This window comes from Mustelus asterias, chromosome 21 (genome assembly GCF_964213995.1).
Source record: "Mustelus asterias chromosome 21, sMusAst1.hap1.1, whole genome shotgun sequence".
In the NCBI taxonomy this organism is placed as follows: domain Eukaryota; kingdom Metazoa; phylum Chordata; class Chondrichthyes; order Carcharhiniformes; family Triakidae; genus Mustelus; species Mustelus asterias.
In genome coordinates, this window is record NC_135821.1 from 70,282,073 (window position 1) to 70,301,403 (window position 19,331).

Sequence of the window (19,331 nt, forward strand, 5' to 3'; positions counted from 1 at the left end):
GTTAAACTTCTTACTGTGTTTACCCCAGTCCAACGCCGGCATCTCCACATCGGGATAATAATCCACAGGACTCAGGAGCCTGCCGGCACCTCACCCAAGTGACGATTGTTCACCCTGGAGTCTAGCCTGCAAGAATTGTCAAACTAATCAGCTTTTGGTGCCTCTCAAACAGGTCCAATCTGGGATTCCTTTGATAGCTGAATGCATGCACTTTCCAATAAATAATGATCGGGTAAAGGTAAAGTCGCCGTGGTGCCAGATGACCATAGACTGCTCTCCCTTTTGAGGGGGAGAGCTGACTGGTGGTGATTTTAACCTGAGGGTCACCACACCTCAGGCGAGGGGCAAGGTTGAGAAAGTGGGGGCCTTCATGAATAACCTCAGCCGGTACAGGAATTGAACCCCCGCTGTTGGCGTCACTCTGCATCACTAACCAGCTATCTAGCCAACTGAGCTAAACCGATAATGATTAACTGTGTGAACATAAGAAATAGGAACAGGAGTAGGTCTCTCAACCTGTGAACCTGCTCCACCATTCAATAAGCTTCACCACTTGTGTATGGAGTCAGTAGAGATAGGCGAGGTGATGAATGAATATTTTTCTTCAGTGTTCACCAAGGAGAGGGGCCATGTTTTTGAGGAAGAGAAGGTGTTACAGGCTAATAGGCTGGAGGAAATTGATGTTCGGAGGGAGGATGTACTGGCAGTTTTGAATAAACTGAAGGTCGATAAGTCCCCTGGGCCTGATGAAATGTATCCTAGGATTCTTTGGGAGGCAAGGGATGAGATTGCAGAGCCTTTGGCTTTGATCTTTGGGTCCTCGCTGTCCACGGGGATGGTGCCAGAGGACTGGAGAATGGCGAATGTTGTTCCTCTGTTTAAGAAAGGGAATAGAAATGACCCTGGTAATTATAGACCGGTTAGTCTTACTTCAGTGGTTGGTAAATTGATGGAAAAGGTCCTTAGAGATGGGATTTACGACCATTTAGAAAGATGCGGATTAATCCGGGATAGTCAGCACGGATTCATGAAGGGCAAGTCGTGCCTCACAAATTTGATAGAATTTTTTGAGGAGGTAACTAAGTGTGTTGATGAAGGTAGGGCAGTTGATGTCATATACATGGATTTTAGTAAGGCGTTTGATAAGGTCCCCCATGGTCGGCTTATGATGAAAGTGAGGAGGTGTGGGATAGAGGGAAAGTTGGCCGATTGGATAGGTAACTGGCTGTCTGATCGAAGACAGAGGGTGGTGGTGGATGGAAAATTTTCGGATTGGACGCAGGTTGCTAGCGGAGTGCCACAGGGATCAGTGCTTGGTCCTCTGCTCTTTGTGATTTTTATTAATGACTTAGAGGAGGGGGCTGAAGGGTGGATCAGTAAATTTGCTGATGACACCAAGATTGGTGGAGTAGTGGATGAGGTGGAGGGCTGTTGTAGGCTGCAAAGAGACATAGATAGGATGCAAAGCTGGGCTGAAAAATGGCAAATGGAGTTTAACCCTGAGAAATGTGAGGTGATTCATTTTGGTAGGACTAATTTAAATGTGGATTACAGGGTCAAAGGTAGGGTTCTGAAGACTGTGGAGGAACAGAGAGATCTTGGGGTCCATATCCACAGATCTCTAAAGGTTGCCACTCAAGTGGATAGAGCTGTGAAGAAGGCCTATAGTGTGTTAGCTTTTATTAACAGGGGGTTGGAGTTTAAGAGCCGTGGGGTTATGCTGCAACTGTACAGGACCTTGATGAGACCACATTTGGAATATTGTGTGCAGTTCTGGTCACCTCACTATAAGAAGGATGTGGAAGCGCTGGAAAGAGTGCAGAGGAGATTTACCAGGATGCTGCCTGGTTTGGAGGGTAGGTCTTATGAGGAAAGGTTGAGGGAGCTGGGGCTGTTCTCTCTGGAGCGGAGGGGGCTGAGGGGAGACTTAATAGAGGTTTATAAAATGATGAAGGGGATAGATAGAGTCAACGTTCAAAGACTATTTCCTCGGGTGGATGGAGCTATTATAAGGGGGCATAACTATAGGGTTCGTGGTGGGAGATATAGGAAGGATATCAGAGGTAGGTTCTTTACGCAGAGAGTGGTTGGGGTGTGGAATGTACTGCCTGCAGTGATAGTGGAGTCAGACACTTTAGGAACATTTAAGCGGTTATTGGATAGGCACATGGAGCACACCAGGATGATAGGGAGTGGGATAGCTTGATCTTGGTTTCAGATAAAGCTCGGCACAACATTGTGGGCCGAAGGACCTGTTCTGTGCTGTACTGTTCTATGTTCTATTAAATAAGTCTTCTACCTCAATTCAACTTCCCGCACTATCTCCATATCCTGAGTTTCCTGTCATCCAAAACCCTATTCTCTCTTGAACATCCACAGCACTCTGGGTAGTGAATTCCAAAAATTCACTATCCTTGCAAGTTCCGCTAGGTGCCATCCTGACTTAAAACAATGGCTGGAATTCTCTGACCGTTCACAGTGGAAGTCGTTACTGCCAGCGAGATCGGAGAATATGGGGCTCAGCCACATCTCCGTTCACTGCAGCGGAACTGGAGAATCCCAGCTGCAGGTGAGAATCGGCCCTAAATTGCCATTCCTTCAAAATCACCGGATCAAGATCCTGGAACTCCCTTCCTAACAGCACAGTGGGAGAACTTAACACCACATGGACTGTCGTGCTTCAAATTGGCTCACTGCCATTTTTTCAAGGGCAATTAAGGATGGGCAACAAATGCTGGCTTAGTCAGCAACACCCACTTACAAACTCTCGGGAACAAAGGTCAAGTCTGCTCAATCTCCCCTCATAGGACAATGCCCTCATCTCAGGAATCAGTCTAGTAAACCTTCATGGTATTTCCTCTTAAGGTATCTTTCCTTAGGTGAAGAGACCCAAGTTTTACATAGTACTCCAGGTTTGTGGTCGCGCCAATGCCCCATATAATCTAATTATGTAATTAATATAAATATTAATCAATACCAATAAAGGAATATATGAAAGAAATATATAGTGTCAAATTAATAACCTTATAAGTGAGCTCTGGCTGATCCAAAGATCCCTCATAAGAACAGGATATGGCACTCGACTCATCGATCGACAGTTCCGACGCGCCACAGCGAAAAACCGCACCGACCTCCTCAGAAGACAAACACGGGACACGGTGGACAGAGTACCCTTCGTCGTCCAGTACTTCCCCGGAGCGGAGAAGCTACGACATCTCCTCCGGAGCCTTCAACATGTCATTGATGAAGACGAACATCTCACCAAGGCCATCCCCACACCCCCACTTCTTGCCTTCAAACAACCGCACAACCTCAAACAGACCATTGTCCGCAGCAAACTACCCAGCCTTCAGGAGAACAGTGACCACGACACCACACAACCCTGCCACAGCAACCTCTGCAAGACGTGCCGGATCATCAACACGGATGCCATCATCTCACGTGAGAACACCATCCACCAGGTACACGGTACATACTCTTGCAACTCGGCCAACGTTGTCGACCTGATACACTGCAGGAAAGGATGTCCCGAGGCATGGTACATTGGGGAAACCATGCAGACGCTACGACAACGGATGAATGAACACCGCTCGACAATCACCAGGCAAGTCTGTTCTCTTCCTGTTGGGGAGCACTTCAGCGGTCACGGGCATTCGGCCTCTGATCTTCGGGTAAGCGTTCTCCAAGGCGGCCTTCACGACACACGACAGCGCAGAGTCGCTGAGCAGAGACTGATAGCCAGGTTCCGCACACATGAAGACGACCTCAACCGGGATATTGGGTTCATGTCACACTATCTGTAACCCCCACAACTTGCCTGGACTTGCAAAATCTCACTAGTTGTCCTGTCTGGAGACAATACACATCTCTTTAACCTGTGCTTAATGCTCTCTCCACTCACATTGTCTGTACCTTTAAGACTTGATTAGCTGTAAAGACTCGCATTCCAATCATTATTCATGTAAATTGAGTTTGACTCCACCTGACGAAGGAGCAGCCCTCCGAAAGCTAGTGGCGTTTGCTACCAAATAAACCTGTTGGACTTTAACCTGGTGTTGTTAGACTTCTTACTGTGATCCAAAGATGTGCAGGTTAGGTGGATTGACCATGCTAGATTGCCCCTTAGTGTTGCAATATGTGTAGGTTGGGTGAATAGCCATGGTAAATGAGTGGGGTTACGGGATAGGGCAAGGGGTGGGTCTGGGTAAGATGCTGTATTGGAGAGTCGGTACAGACTCGATGGGTTGAATGGCCTCCTTCTGCACTGTAGGGATTCTATGATTCCTTCTGCCCTCCTCCTACCCCACCAGTTCAGATGTACAATAGTCGCCCAACCATCAACCTGACCCAGATCAGCGAACTCAGGATGGATGGGGATCAAGCCTGGAATCTTCCTGGTGTTCCAAACCAGACCACATATTTACTTATTCAAATTCAAGGGGAAATGTTATGGGTAACTGGAATGTGATGTGATATAGTTAATTACTTTGTGTTAATTTTGTGCAATTTGCACCAGCAGATTAAGTTAAGTACAAACAAAATAGGATTTTCTCATCCAGAACAGCTCATTACAATGTCGAATTACTCTGCCTGTTTGAACAGCCAACATCATTATGTACTCCCACTTTTAACATTATTGGTGAGACAGAATTACCATTAACATTACCATGATTTCTTTTGTTCTTTTCTGCCTCTTTTTCTCTTTAAACATTGATTCTGTTTGAACTGTGACATCGGTGAGTGCTATCAATTGCTAAGGACACATTGCATTTGTACATGAGTAAGGATTCTATTCCGTGAGCCTACCTTGCCTCAGTTTATTTCCCAGGGTTTGGCCTGAAGGACATGAATGTCATTACGGACAAGGAGTGAACAAGACGTGACCAGTGTTTCTCCTTGGGAGGTGATTCCTATTGGCTACCATCTGGCTAAAGATAGTACCAGCAATTTGGGTCAATAAAAGCAAAATACTGCAGTCCTGGAAATCTGAAATGGAAACAGAAAATGCTGCAAGTACTCGGCAGACCTGGAGAGAGAGAAACAGAGGGTGAGATGTTCCTGTAAATCGGCAAAGGCCGATGGGTGGGAAAAGCGGCACTGGGCCCGCCAACAGCCCTGCTGGCTTTTCCCACAGTATAGCGCGGCATTAGTTAGTGCCAAACATTTTCGGTGATGGGTTCCGTGCTGTATCACTGGCACGCGGCCTTCGGTTTGTCCATCCTGCCATCATCTCAGCACTGCCACATTTAAAGGCCGCCCCAGCGCACACCAGTTACGCTTCGCAGGTCGCTGGGAAGTGATGGTTCCCTATAGCGACTCTGCCATGCTGTTGAGGCCGGATGTGACATAATCTACCTGTGCTCAGGGTGGAACCCAGCAGCAAGGTCACAAACCCAGCCTGGGAGGTGGTGGCAGCGGTCGTCAGTGTGAACCTCCTGCAGGAGAGCACAATCATCCAATGCTGCAAGGGGATGAATGGGCGGCACGGTGGCACAGTGGTTAGCACTGCTGCCTCACAGCGTCAGGGACCCGGGTTCGATTCCCGGCCTCGGGTTACTGTCTGTGTGGAGTTTACACATTCTCCCCGTGTCTGCGTGGGTTTGCTCCGGATGCTCTGGTTTCCTCCCACAATCCAAAGATGTGCAGGTTAGGTTGATTGGCTAAATTAACCCTGGTGTTAGGGGAATTAGAGGGTAAATATGAGGGGTTACGGGAATAGGGCCTGAATGAGATTGTGGTTGGTGCAGACCCGATGGACCGAATGGCCTCTTCTGCACTGTAGATTCTATGATCTCTTTCGTTCTGTCAGGGTAAGTCACTTAACTCACACTCCTATCGCACGTCCACAGGGATTTCGCTCACTGCCAGCTTAAAGGACACCACCACACGTTCTCTCACAGACATCACTGGTCCCCCCATGCTGACACTATAGTTAAGAAAGCCCACCAACGCCTCTACTTTCTCAGAAGACGAAGGAAATTTGGCATGTCAACTATGACTCTCACCAACTTTTATAGATGCACCATAGAAAGCATTCTTTCTGGTTGTATCACAGCTTGGTATGGCCCCTGCTCTGCCCAAGACCGCAAGAAACTACAAAAGGTTGTGAATGTAGCCTAATCCATCACGCAAACCAGCCTCCCATCCATTGACTCTGTCTACACTTCCCGCTGCCTCGGCAAAGCAGCCAGCATAATTAAGGACCCCACGCACCTCGGACATTCTCTCTTCCACCTTCTTCCGTCGAGAAAAAGTTACGAAAGTCTGAAGTCACGTACCAACCGACTCAAGAACAGCTTCTTCCCTGTTGCTGTCAGACTTTTGAATGGACCTACCTCGCATTAAGTTGATCTTTCTCCACTCCCTAGTTATGACTGTAACACTACATTCTGCACTCTCTCGTTTCCTTCTCTACGAACGGTATGCTTTGTCTGTATAGCGCGCAAGAAACAATACTTTTCACTTTATACTAATACATATGACAATAATAAATCAAATCAGATCAAATCAAAAATCCCCCTCATCACCTCACTGGTCTTACTCACTACCACACACACTGGGCATCCTTATCCTTGCATGCATCCTGCTTACATTCTGTCCATATGTTTTCACAGTAAGAGTTTTAACAACACCAGGTTAAAGTCCAACAGGTTTATTTGGTAGCAAATACCATTAGCTTAAATGGTATTTGCTACCAAATAAACCTGTTGGACTTTAACCTGGTGTTGTTAAAACTCTTACCGTGTTCACCCCAGTCCAACGCCGGTATCTCCACATCTGTTTTCAGGCAGGAGCAGCTGGCACACACCAAGAGGGAGAGACCCGAGACAGGCAGAGGGATGCCAGAACTCAAGGTCCTGACGGACTTCAAGGACAGAGCCATCTAGCTGGCCGGAGAGGACACTGACTGCTCCTGTGCTGATGGTGAGGTCGACAGTGATAAAGTGAGGAACCAGCACTGCATCATCTATCAGACAACAATGCTTTGAGTCATGTCTCTAGTTACTAAAAGCCGCTCCCATGCACTAATGACCTCTCCTCTCTTTCACAGGCACATCTGGGAGGCAGCCCAATTAGTCCGCCAGCCAGGTCCTCGACTCCAGCCCCTACAGCGGCACAGGGGAGGGATTCACGGACCCCGATATAGAAGACCCGTCACAACGCTCACCCATACTCTCTACCCGTGCAGATACACACACCTCGGTGGGCCCTAATTCTAGAGCAGCCTCGGAGTGACAATCTGGTGAGTATATCACACTGTCACATCCACAGCAGGCAGAGGCAGGGATGTCTCAGGGTGCTGGCACTCGGAGGATTGTTGGAGGCCAGGAATCTGCTGAGTGCCAATCAGATGATGGATCTCTGGATTTGGTCATGCCTTGGTGCATGAGGCATGAGGAGCTCCAAAGACAAACTTGGGAACGTCAGGCAGGGATGTCTGATATAGTCCTTGCATTGAAAGGCTGCATGGGGGGGGTTCGTCTGTCTTATGCCTGAGGTGATTGTGTCAACACTGCAACGCAACAAGATCAACACAGTGAGGGTGGTGATTGCTGCAGAGACTTTGGTGCAAGACCTTTGTCCTTCATTGCTGCACTCCATGGTGCAGGCACTGGCTGGGATCCGTCAGCGCCAATTCCAGAAAATGGCAGGGCTTCTCGAGCTCACTCCAGCTGACCCTCTGTCCCAAGGAGGAAGCCGGGGCCCTCAGGCACCCATAGGGTGGTGCACAGCTCGGGGCTGGAGTCGAAGACCTGGCTGGTGGACTAATTGGGCTGCCTCCCAAATGTGCCTGAAAGGAAAGAAAGGAGAGGTCATTAGTACATGGGAGCGGCTTTTAGAAACTAGAGACATGACTCAAAGCATTGTCGCCTGATGGATGATGCAGTGCTGGTTCCTCACTTTATCACTGTCGATCTCACCATCAGCACAGGAGCAGTCAGTGTCCTCTCCGGCCAGCTAGATGGCTCTGTCCTTGAGGTCCGTAAGGACCCTGAGTTCTGGCATCCCTCTGCCTGTCTCGGGTCTCTCCCTCTTGGTGTGTGCCAGCTGCTCCTGCCTGAAAACAGATGGACAGAATGTAAGCAGGATGCATGCGAGGGCAGATGATAAGGATACCCAGCATGTGTGGTAGTGAGTAGGACCAGTGTGGTGATGAGGAGGATGAAGATGTTTGTGAGAGAACGTGTGGTGGTGTCCTTTAAACTGGCATCCATCCAGGTGACTGCGCAAGTGTCCTGCCCATCCAAATCCCCTCTTCCTGTGATTTCTTCAGCTCCAACTCCATAGGCCGAGGAGAATGGGATTGTTACACAGCAGCACCCCAAATCAGGCTGGGGCCTCCCAAGTCTCAGCCCTCCAGAGAACACTCGCCAAGGTCACCACAGACAACAGGGTGTGGTAGACAGCAGGCTACCTCGACCTCCGCTGTGTATGTTGTGGAGGCATCAGATGCATGCCTTTTGAAGCTGTATGGGCTGAATAAGATGCACATGTATTATACTGATCACCCCAGCACTGAACGGCAGGAAACTGACATGGGGGAGGGGGTAATTGTGGCAAGACTTCATGCCTACTGAAACATGACTTTGGACATCTCCCGACATTTTCCGCTTCCGGTCGCCGAACACACTTGACGCTGACGGAAGCAGAAAATCCCATTTTGAGCCTGTAAGAATGAGGGTCATACGGACCCGAAACATTCACACAATTTGGGTCAAAGATGTCAGCATAAAATACTGGAAGGAGTAACATGGGATAATGAGCTGCAATCCTTGCCAAACGATTTATAATGAAGATTTTGAAATTTTCATCCACTGCTTTCGAAGCTCTTCTTCATATAACCCTATCAACATCACTGTCTATTCCTTTCTTCCACATATATCTATCTAGCTTCCACTTAAATGCATCTACGCCATTTTTCTTAATTGCACCTCATGATCGTGAGTTCCACATTCTAATTACTCCTTGAGTAAAGAATTTTCCCCTGAATTCATTGTTGGATTTCATAGAACCATAGAATAGAATCCCCACTGATCAGAAGGAGGCCATTCAGCCCATTGAGCCAGCACTGACAACAATCCCAACCAGGCCCTATCTTCATAACCCTTCGTATTTACTGTGCTAGGCCCCCTGACACTAAGGGTCAATTTAGCATGGCCAAACCATTTAACCCGCATATCTTTGGAATGTGGGAGGAAACTGGAACACCTGGAGGAAACCCACGCAGACATAGGGAGAACGTGCAAACTCCACACAGACAGTGACCCAAGGCCAGAATTGAACCCGGGTCTCTGGCGCTGTGAGGCAGCGGTGCTAACCACTGTGCCGCCCCCAATCTGATATTTATGGTCCTGGTTTTGGTCTCCTTCACAAGGAACACCAGTTAAAATTCTGAGGCTTTTATTTATACTTTTTCTCTCTCCTTTTCGCTTTGCTCAGTCCTATTGAAGGGGCACATGCTATTCCTGCTGCTGGAATTGTGGTAGAATGAGCCTTAAACGCAGCCATGCTGAAGGGATCAGAACCTGCTCCAAATGTCGGGTCCAGGGTCACCAGCATAGTCAGGGCATCCAGGACTTGGAAGGGTCCAACAGCAACATCTGTCTTTGCTGCAGGTTTTCAATATCAGAGTACCATCCTGTTGTTCCACTGTGAATGCTGGAGGCCCTTATCGGATGGATTAGTTAAGTACGAAAATGTTCCTTTTTGGATCAAAGTAGGCCTCTAATGGTGGTGGCAGTAGCAATCTGCCCAAAGGCAGGTACTCTGCTCATTTCTCCACACTTTGCAATCCTGCACTTTCCTCTTCAGTTGCTCGTAAGAGGCTCCCATTCTCAGCTTCAATGAACAACATGACTCAAGAAAAGAATAGATGAGGTGGTTTCCTGCTGCCTTTCTCATGCGTGCATAAAGGAAACACGAGTCCTTTTTCCAAAGGATCCTCCACCTGAAAGCAACTGTTGTTCACTGGGTTGATGGAGGGATTTTCCTATGAGGACAGGTTAAGTAGGCTGGGCCTGTACTCATTGGAGTTTAGAAGAATGAGAGGCGACCTTATTGAGATGTACAGGATTTTTGGGGGATTCGACAGGATAGATTTTGAGAGGTTGATTCCCTTTGTGGGAGAGTCAAGGATCAAAGGGCATAATCTCAGAGTAAAGGGGGTCACCCATTTAAGACAGAAATGAGGAGGAATTTGTCTCTCAGAGGGTAGTGAGTCTGTGGAATTCTTTACCACAAAGGGCTGTAGAGGCTGGATTCTTAAATATGTTCAAGGCTGAGATAGACGGTTTTTTAATCAAGGGTTATGGGGATAAGGTAGGAAAGTGGAGTTGTGGATTATATCAGATCAGTCATGATTTTATTGAATGGTGGAGCAGAATTGATGGGCTGAATGGTCTACTTCCGCTTCAACATCTAATGGCCTTATGGTCTCTCAAGGTTCTAGCTCGTCTGCCATCACCACTCAAAATTTGCTGGTTCCTTGTGTTCATAACCCTGAGAATAGGATCCTTACCTGGGCTTGGAGTTATTTGCAAAAGAGCAGGGACGACCATCCCCGAGGTCTCAAATGACCTGCTACCCTACATCTTTTGCTAATTAATCCCCATTTCCACAAAGCATTTAATGGGCCTTAATTCAACCTAGACCTACTCTGTGCCGACATGGGTTCCATTGGGTCTATCAGGTTGTGTACTGGGCAGAATTTCTCAAGGAAGTCAGAAGACTCCCCCAGACACAGTTGGTTCACATACTGGGTGTGGGTGAAAGATTAATCTGTCTCACTGGAATTGTCAGGCATCTTCTTCATGGCGGCACAGTGGCTAGCACTGCTGCCTCACAGCGCCAGGGACCCAGGTTCGATTCCTGGCTTGGGTCACTGTCTGTGTGGAGTCTGCATGTTCTCCCCATGTCTGCGTGGGTTTCCTCCGGGTGCTCCGGTTTCCTCCCACAGTCCAAAGCTGTGCAGGTTAGGTTCGTTGACCATGCTAATTTCTCCCTCAGTGTACCTGAACAGGCGCCGGAGTGTGGCGACTAGGGGATTTTCACAGTAACTTCACTGCAGTATTAATGTAAGCCTACTTGTGAGACCAATAAGTAAACTTTTAAACTTCATGAGGTTAAATCCCAATGGAACTGGATTCTGCTCCATTTTTTCCCTATCTGCAATTACACTAGAGATGTGCCAGGCATGTTCTAGGAATATAAGAACAGGAATAGGCTATTCAGCTCTGTGGGCCTGCTCCTTTCTTTAACTCAATTAAAACAAACCTGCATTTCTCTTCAGTTTAACTGGCATGATGGCACAGTGGTTAGCACTGCTGCTTCACAGCGCCAGGGACCCAGGTTTGACTCCCGCTCGGGTCACTGTCTGTGTGGAGTTTGCACTTTCTCCCCGTGTCTGCGGGGGTTTCCTCCGGGTGCTCCGGTTTCCTCCCACAGTCCAAAGATGTGCGGGTTAGGTTGATTGGCCATGATAAATTAACCCTAGTGTCAGGGGGATTAGCAGGGTAAATGGGGTTACAGGAATAGGGTCGGGGTGATATTGTGGTCAGTACAGACGCGATGGGCTGAATGGCCTCCTACTGTACTGTAGGGATTCTATGAAAAAGTCCACCTTTGATATATAGCTGCTGATTCCCTTATCAACACAAATCTATCAACCTCAGTCTTGAAACCTCTGTTTATCCCAGCATTGATGTGGAGATGCTGGTGTTGGACTGGGGTAAACACAGTAAGAAGTTTAACAACACCAGGTTAAAGTCCAACAGGTTTATTTGGTAGCAAATGCCACTAGCTTTCGGGACAGGCTGTCCCTTCGTCAGGTGGAGTGGAGAAATGCCTTTCTGCCATTTAGAAATGCCATTTCTCCACTCCACCTGACGAAGGGACAGCCTGTCCCGAAAGCTAGTGGCCTTTGCTACCAAATAAACCTGTTGGACTTTAACCTGGTGTTGTTAAACTTCTTACTGTGTTTATCCCAGCATCCACAGCCTTTTGGGAGAATTCCAGATTCCTACCAACCTTTGTGTGAAGAAGTGCTTCCTGATTTCACTGGCGATGTGCCCAAGCCAGAGGTGAATTCAGGTCCACTGCATATTCCCAGAACTTGCAGGATTTTTTTCTTTTTATTTCTTTTGCGTACATTTTGGTGAATGGAACAGAGGATTCTTTGAATAAGCAGCACTCCCCCGTGACTTCTCTTCCTCTCTAAGGGTAGTTATATATGCAGAGTTATTTCAGGACAACACTCATGGACTGTGCAATCATAACTGATGCTGCTACTCAGAATTCCACTGCTGTTCAACATCCATGCAAAAAACAAATACAGATTAAAAACTTTAGTGTCACGAGATTCAGAAGTTCCACCCCATGGTTGAACATAATCAAGACTGAGCGAGTGCCCAGTCAGAGGTGCTGTTTTGAGATTAAACATGAAACTGGGGCCCCCCATCTGCCTGCTTGGGTGAACGTAAAAGAACCCATGGCACTATTTCAGAAAGAAGATCAGGAGAGTTATCCCTGGAGTTTTGGAGTTATCCCAAAGGGTTGTGAATCTGTGGAATTCCCTGCCCAGTGAAGCAGTTGAGGCTACCACATTGAATGTTTTTAGGGCAAGGATAGATAAATCTTTGAACAGCAAAGGAATTAAGGGTTATGGTGAGCGGGCGGGTAAGTGGAGCTGAGTCCACAAAAAGGTCAGCCATGATCTTATTGAATGGCGGAGCAGGCTCGAGGGGCCAGATGGCCTGCTCCTGCTCCGAGTTCTTATATACTGGTCAATAGGGCAGCACGGTGGCACAGTGCAGGGTGGCACGGTGGCACAGTAGTTAGCACTGCTGCCTCACAGTGCCAGGGGCCCGGGTTCGATTCCCGGCTTGGGTCACTGTCTGTGTGGAGTTTGCACATTCTCCCCGTGTCTGTGTGGGTTTTCTCCGGGCGCTCCGGTTTCCTCCCACAGACATGCTGGTTAGGTGAATCGGCCATGATACATTCACCCTCAGTGTACCCGAACTCACACCGAAGTGTGGCGACTAGAGTATTCACAGTAACTTCATTGAAGGTTAATGTAAGCCTACTTATGACTAATAAATAAATAAACTTTTTTTATCTAAAGGTGCCTGTGACACAGTGGTAGCATCCCTGCCTCTGAGCCGGAAGCTCTGGGTTCAAGTCCCACTCTGGCCATGCAAAGTGTGTTCAGAACATGGCCAAACAGGTTGATTGTTAACACGCAAATCCTTCCAATACACCCATGGCTGGCAGTAAGAGTGGGAGAATCTCTTAGTCAACCAGAACATGTAGGAAGCAACATCAAACCACTGCAGTACTTTCACTGCAGTACCACAAGCATAACCATGAACCAACTCATGGAAATCCATGGTTGCCAACACCCTCACAGGTCCTGGTACCCAGAAGGAGAGTGAGTTGAGGGGCAAAGATCAGCAAGGACACCAGCCAGAACTCTCCTGCTCTTCTTCGAATAGTGCCACGGGATCTAACAATTTAGTTACTGCCGCAAAGAAGTCCAGCGGATAACTATAGAGTGATCCAAATAAAGATTTTATCCAGGAGCTGAATGACAATCATACAACAAAATCATATAATGTACAGAACAACATGAGATTTGCTACACTTCAACCTGTTCTTTTACTTAATCATGGAACGTGAGCATCGCCTTCTTGAAATCGCTGATTTCCATGTGGTATAGGTACACCCACAGAACTGTTAGGGAGGGACATCCAGGATTTTGACCCAACGACAATGAAGGAATGGTTAAACAGACGGTGTATGACTTGGAGGACATGGTGGTGGTGTTCCCTGTGTCTGCTGCCCTTGTCTTTCTACGTAGAGGAGGTCATGGTGTGGAAAGTGCTGTCGAAGGAGCCTTGGTGAGAGTTGCTGCAGTGTAAGTAAAGCCAATAGGATACAAAGGGATTTATTTTTGGCCACTGTAGTTGTTTTAAAGAATACTGTGGTTGCACCCAGGGACTGAGATGCTCTTTAAGTAGAACAGCACAAATTTAGATTCATCCTGATTCCGCTTTAGTTGTATTGGCATCACAGACTAACACCCATATTCTGCCAATACTTACATGGACTGCACTAGCTAAATTCAGACATGATCTGCTGAAATGTAGTCTCGATAATGAAAAACTTACAAATGGAAATAATCTAAAGATGGGTCTTGCAGATTACAAGTGATGGGGCTGTGACTATTTCCTCTGTAAGAGTTTTAACAACACCAGGTTAAAGTCCAACAGGTTTATTTGGTATTTTGTATCTTTTTGGGAAAAAGATACAAAAGTCTGAGGTCACGTACCAACCGACTCAAGAACAGCTTCTTCCCTGCTGCTGTCAGACTTTTGAATGGACCTACCTCGCATTAAATTGATCTTTCTCTGCACCCTAGCTATGACTGTAACACTACATTCTGCACTGTCTCATTTCCTTCTCTATGAATGGTATGCTTTGTCTGTATGGTGCACAAGAAACAATACTTTTCACTGTATGTTAATGCATGCGACAATAATAAATCAAATCAAATCAAATTGAATCAGCATCCTCATAGAAATCATAGAAACCCTACAGTGCAGAAGGAGGCCATTTGGCCCATCGAGTCTGCACCGACCACAATCCCACCCAGGCCCTACCCCCACATATTTACCTGCTAATCCCTCTAACCTACGCATCTCAGGACTCTAAGGGGCAATTTTTAACCTGGCCAATCAACCTAACCCGCACATCTTTGGACTGTGGGAGGAAACCGGAGCACCCGGAGGAAACCCACGCAGACACGAGGAGAATGTGCAAACTCCACACAGACAGTGACCCGAGCCAGGAATCGAACCTGGGACCCTGGAGCTGTGAAGCAGCAGTGCTAACCACTGTGCTACCGTGCCGCCCTTGGCTACTGGCTTCTCTATCACTGGAAATAGTTTCTCCTCGTCTACTTAATCATTTTTAATACATCTCTCAAATCTTTCCTTAAGCTTCTCTGTTTTAAGGAGACCAATTCTCCAGTATCTCCAGATAACTGAAGTTCCTCATCCCTGATAACATTATGGAAGCGGACAAGAAGGGGGCTAGGCAGACCATCCCTGGTAACATTCGGAAGAGGACCGGGGGGGGGGGGACACAGCAGGGAAAGAAAAATAGAATAAGTAAAGTATTGTGATATTGGCAGCTGTGCTTCCATTTTACCATAGAACCATTTTGCTTCTCTTTATTATGGATCTTCTCTGCACAATTGTCTGCTGTCGCTTGACCCTGTGTCTTAAACCTGTCAATGTGATTACATTGCGTCACATCACATACAGCTGTACTCTGGCACTGGGAATTTAAATAACTGAGCCATGGATGCAAGGCGTTTGTTCTCTGTTATACTCTGACTAATGATGGACAGCACAATTATGGCAGAAATATGGCTCACAAACACTCAGGTAACTTGCCAGCACTGGTCACCAACCTCGGCTGTGTTGCTAGTGCTGCAAATGTAACAGAAATTGGAGTGAAGAAAGATGTGAAAATGCCATTGCAAACAGAATGTTTCAGCTGTGCAAACTTACTCAAATCTTTACTCAGAGTTCCGTCATTCTTACTTCTTTGAAATTCTTTTGTTGCGAATGGCTGCCGTAGCATAAATTATAGAGAACAAGAAGGTCCCGGGATTAATTCCTGGTCTGAGTGAACTGATCACAGATGGGACAGAGATTTGAGTACTGCAACTGGTTTCCCAGGGAGAGGGCAGGAAGTCTACCAGAGTTGCCACGATGCTCACCATCTGGGATCACACCTGAAGAAAGGTCATTTGGATGAATGACATGAGTGGGGCACTGAGTTTAAAAATTGGCAAGTCATGTTGCAGCTTGATAGAACCTTTGTTCGGTCACACTTGGAATATAGTGTTCAATTTTGGTCGCCACACTACCAGAAAGATGTGGAGACTTTGGAGAGGGTACAGAAAAGATTTACCAGGATGTTGCCTGGTATGGAGGGCATTAGCTATGAGGAGAGGTTGGAGAAACTTGGTTTGTTCTCATTGGAACGACGGAGGTTGAGGGGTGACTTGATAGAAGTCTACAAGATTATGAGACGCATGGACAGAGTGAATAGTCAGAAGCTTTTTCCCAGGGTGGAAGAGTCAATTACCAGGGGGCACAGGTTTAAGGTGCGAGGGGCAAGGTTTAAAGGAGATGTATGAGGCAGGTTTATTTACACAGAGGGTGGTGGGTGCCTGGAACTCGCTGGCGGGGGAGGTAGTGGCAGCAGATATGATAGTGATTTTTAAGGGGCGTCTTGTCAAATGCATGAATAGGATGGGAATAGAGGGATACGGCCCTTGGAATGGTCGGGGGTTTTAGTTCAGTCAGGCGCATGGTCTGTGCAGGCTTGGAGGGCCGAAGGGCCTGTTCCTGTGCTGTGATTTTCTTTGTTCTTTGAATTACAAGAGTTTGACTCCTCCAGGAGGGGAGAAATTGGTATTTTTTTAAGCTTTGCTTTGCATTGCTCAAGTGACCACATTTACTGCTAAGAAAATAAAGGCAGCAGCAAGGTAACAAAGGTAAACTTTGATCTACTGGAGCCAAGTCAGATAACAAACTTATCCACTAAGCTTTTCTGATACATGTGTCCTCGGTCAGTGCTTTACAGAGATAAGTGTCCATTGTGCAAGTTTAACTTTTTTATAATAATTACTATTGGTTTTGTAATATTAAAATGACTACATTAAGCTTGAGCAGTGTTCTGCAACATATGCTTAAAAAGGACAAGATGCTTTATTCCTCAATCTCCTTTCCTCGGGAAACTGAAGTCGGTGGAAGTTGGTAAACTGTTTCCTTTCACTCAGCTAAATCAATGAAAATCAATCAGGTTAGAATGGGCTGGGATCTGAGTGAAACGTATGAGGAACGGTTGAGGACTCTGGGTCTGTACTCGTTGAAGTTTAGAAGGATGAGGGGGGATCTTATTGAAACTTACAGGATACTGCGAGGCCTGGATAGAGTGGATGTGGAGAGGATGTTTCCACTAGTAGGAAGAACTAGAACCAGAGGGCACAACCTCAGGCTAAAGGGACGATCCTTTGAAACAGAGATGAGGAGGAATTTCTTCAGCCAGAGAGCGGTGAATCTGTGGAACTCTTTGCCGCAGAAGGCTGTGGAGGCCAGGTCATTGAGTGTGTTTAAGGCAGAGATAGATAGGTTCTTGATTAATAAGGGGATCAGGGGTTATGGGGAAAAGGCAGGGCAATGGGGATGAGAAAAATATCAGCCATGATTGAATGGCGGAGCAGACTCGATGGGCCGAGTGGCCTAATTCTGCTCCTATGTCTTATGGTCTTATGAAACGTCCAGTTTGTCATTGAAATGTTTTTGTATTATTTAATAGGAACTGGGTTAACTGGGACCCACCAGACATGTGCCCAATCATTCTAGGGTAGGTTTGAATCTGGGTCCCAGAGATGAAGTGAGTGTCTTTGTTCAAAATATTTGCACTACTTTCAATCACAAAACCAGGCTGAATCTTCCGAGGAGTGGGAATCCCTGTCAGCTGGCCACTCTGCTCCTATTTACCTACCTTGCACCGGAGTTCCACATTTCTTACCTGAGCTTCTGAACCAGGCCTCCTGAGAAATGTGGAGCTTCCTGCTCCTGGAGTCCTTCCTTTGCAGTGTGGGAGCATCAGGGGAAGTCAAGCCACGGCCCCTTTTTACAGCAGTAGCTGCCATATTCCGGTAGGTTTAAATGTACCAAAGCCACTTTGACAAGCTTCGGGGAGAGGTGTGTCAGATGAGGTAGGAGGGGGTAGGGTGGCAGGTGGGTGAGGGGGGTAGAATGTCTGAGGGGTTTCAGTGGAGGATGGGAGTGGTAGTTGGAGGGGTGGGGAGTAGTTAGGTGGTCAAGGGAGGGGGAGTTTAGTCCGGAGGAGGGGATGTTCGGTAGGGGCGGGTGGTGGTTACACACTGTTGGAGTTAGAACTGGATTTATTCTTTCTGACTTTTTATAAGTTTATAAGTTCATAAGATACAAGAGTAGAATTAGGCCATTCAGCCCATCGCGTCTGCTCCGCCATTCGATCATGGCTGATATGCTCCTCATCCCCATTTTCCTGCCTTCTCCCCATAACCCTTCAACCCATTCCCAACTAAAAATCTGTCTAACTCCTCTTTAATTTACTCATTGTCCCAGCATCCACCGCACTTTTTCTGGGTAACTATTCTGCTAAGTAAGTCGGAACCATCCAAAGTCTCCAGCTCTAACTCAGAGCGTCAGAGGGTTCCAGACACAAGCTAATTGTGCATCAAAAGTTGAAACTTCCTGGGCAATTCCCATGTAGTCAGTATGGGGACTTGCGAGGGGGTCCCCTCCAGGGCATCTTCCATAGTAGCTCCGGGTACAACCACCTGGAGGCCAGAAGATCTGGGCCCTTTGACGTATGTCTGCACCACTCAAGCACGCACAGCAGCTATTTTATCATTTACAAACAGGATCACTGCCACATTCCCCAGTGGTTAAGCATATCAAACAGCGAGTAACAAAATCACACAGACAAGGAAAGCCCCATGGGTGACTCCTGGCCTATCTTTGCGACGGGGCAGAATAAACTATCCAGAAACTCTGCGGCTGAAGGCTCTGTGTTGTGACTATATGCACGGCAATGAGAACAGGACTGGGCTTAGCTGTGATGACTTTCCCGTGGTTAAGCAGCCTGGCAACACTGAGAACCAAGAATCACACATGCAGAGTGCTCACATGTTGAGATAGTGAAGTGTAGGCAGCACCTGTATGTGTCAACAGCGAATCAATAACTTCTGTGGAGGAGGAAAAAATATCGGCAGCAGGAGAACAAATACCATTCAAAAAGTAAAAATTGACTGAAAACAAATCAAAACAGCAGATAGAACATAAGAAATAGGAGCAGGAGGAGGCCACTTAGCCCACTCAACCTGCTCCATCATTCAATAAGATCACGGCGGATCTGATCTTAACTCTACTTTCCTGCCAACTCTTCCAGTAGATCACACCACATGATTCACCAACATTTGTCTTTATACATCTGCAAATTCTTCTTTTTCATTCCAAACTTTAAATCCACCTTAAATGTCATGTAAACATTTCACAGGATATGAAGATATTTCTCTGGCCGTTTACGCCAGCGGGATTCTCCCGTCATGCCAGCAGCGCACCCCTACCCGCAGGTTTTTCGTCAGCGTGGGGTGGCATCGATGGGAAATCCCATTGACAGCGGCGGGGCTGGAGAATCCCACCACTAGCGAACAGCGCGCCACCTTCCACCGCCGGGAAACGCGCGACTGGGAGGCTGGAAGG

The 19,331-nt window shown here is 47.1% G+C and overlaps 1 protein-coding gene across 4 annotated transcripts in view; it reads right to left on the reverse strand.

Moving 5' to 3' along the window:
• The window catches only part of LOC144509385 (nuclear receptor coactivator 7-like), a 94,916-nt gene that overhangs the window by 20,460 nt on the left and 55,125 nt on the right, over positions 1 to 19,331 (reverse strand). The window lies entirely within an intron of this gene.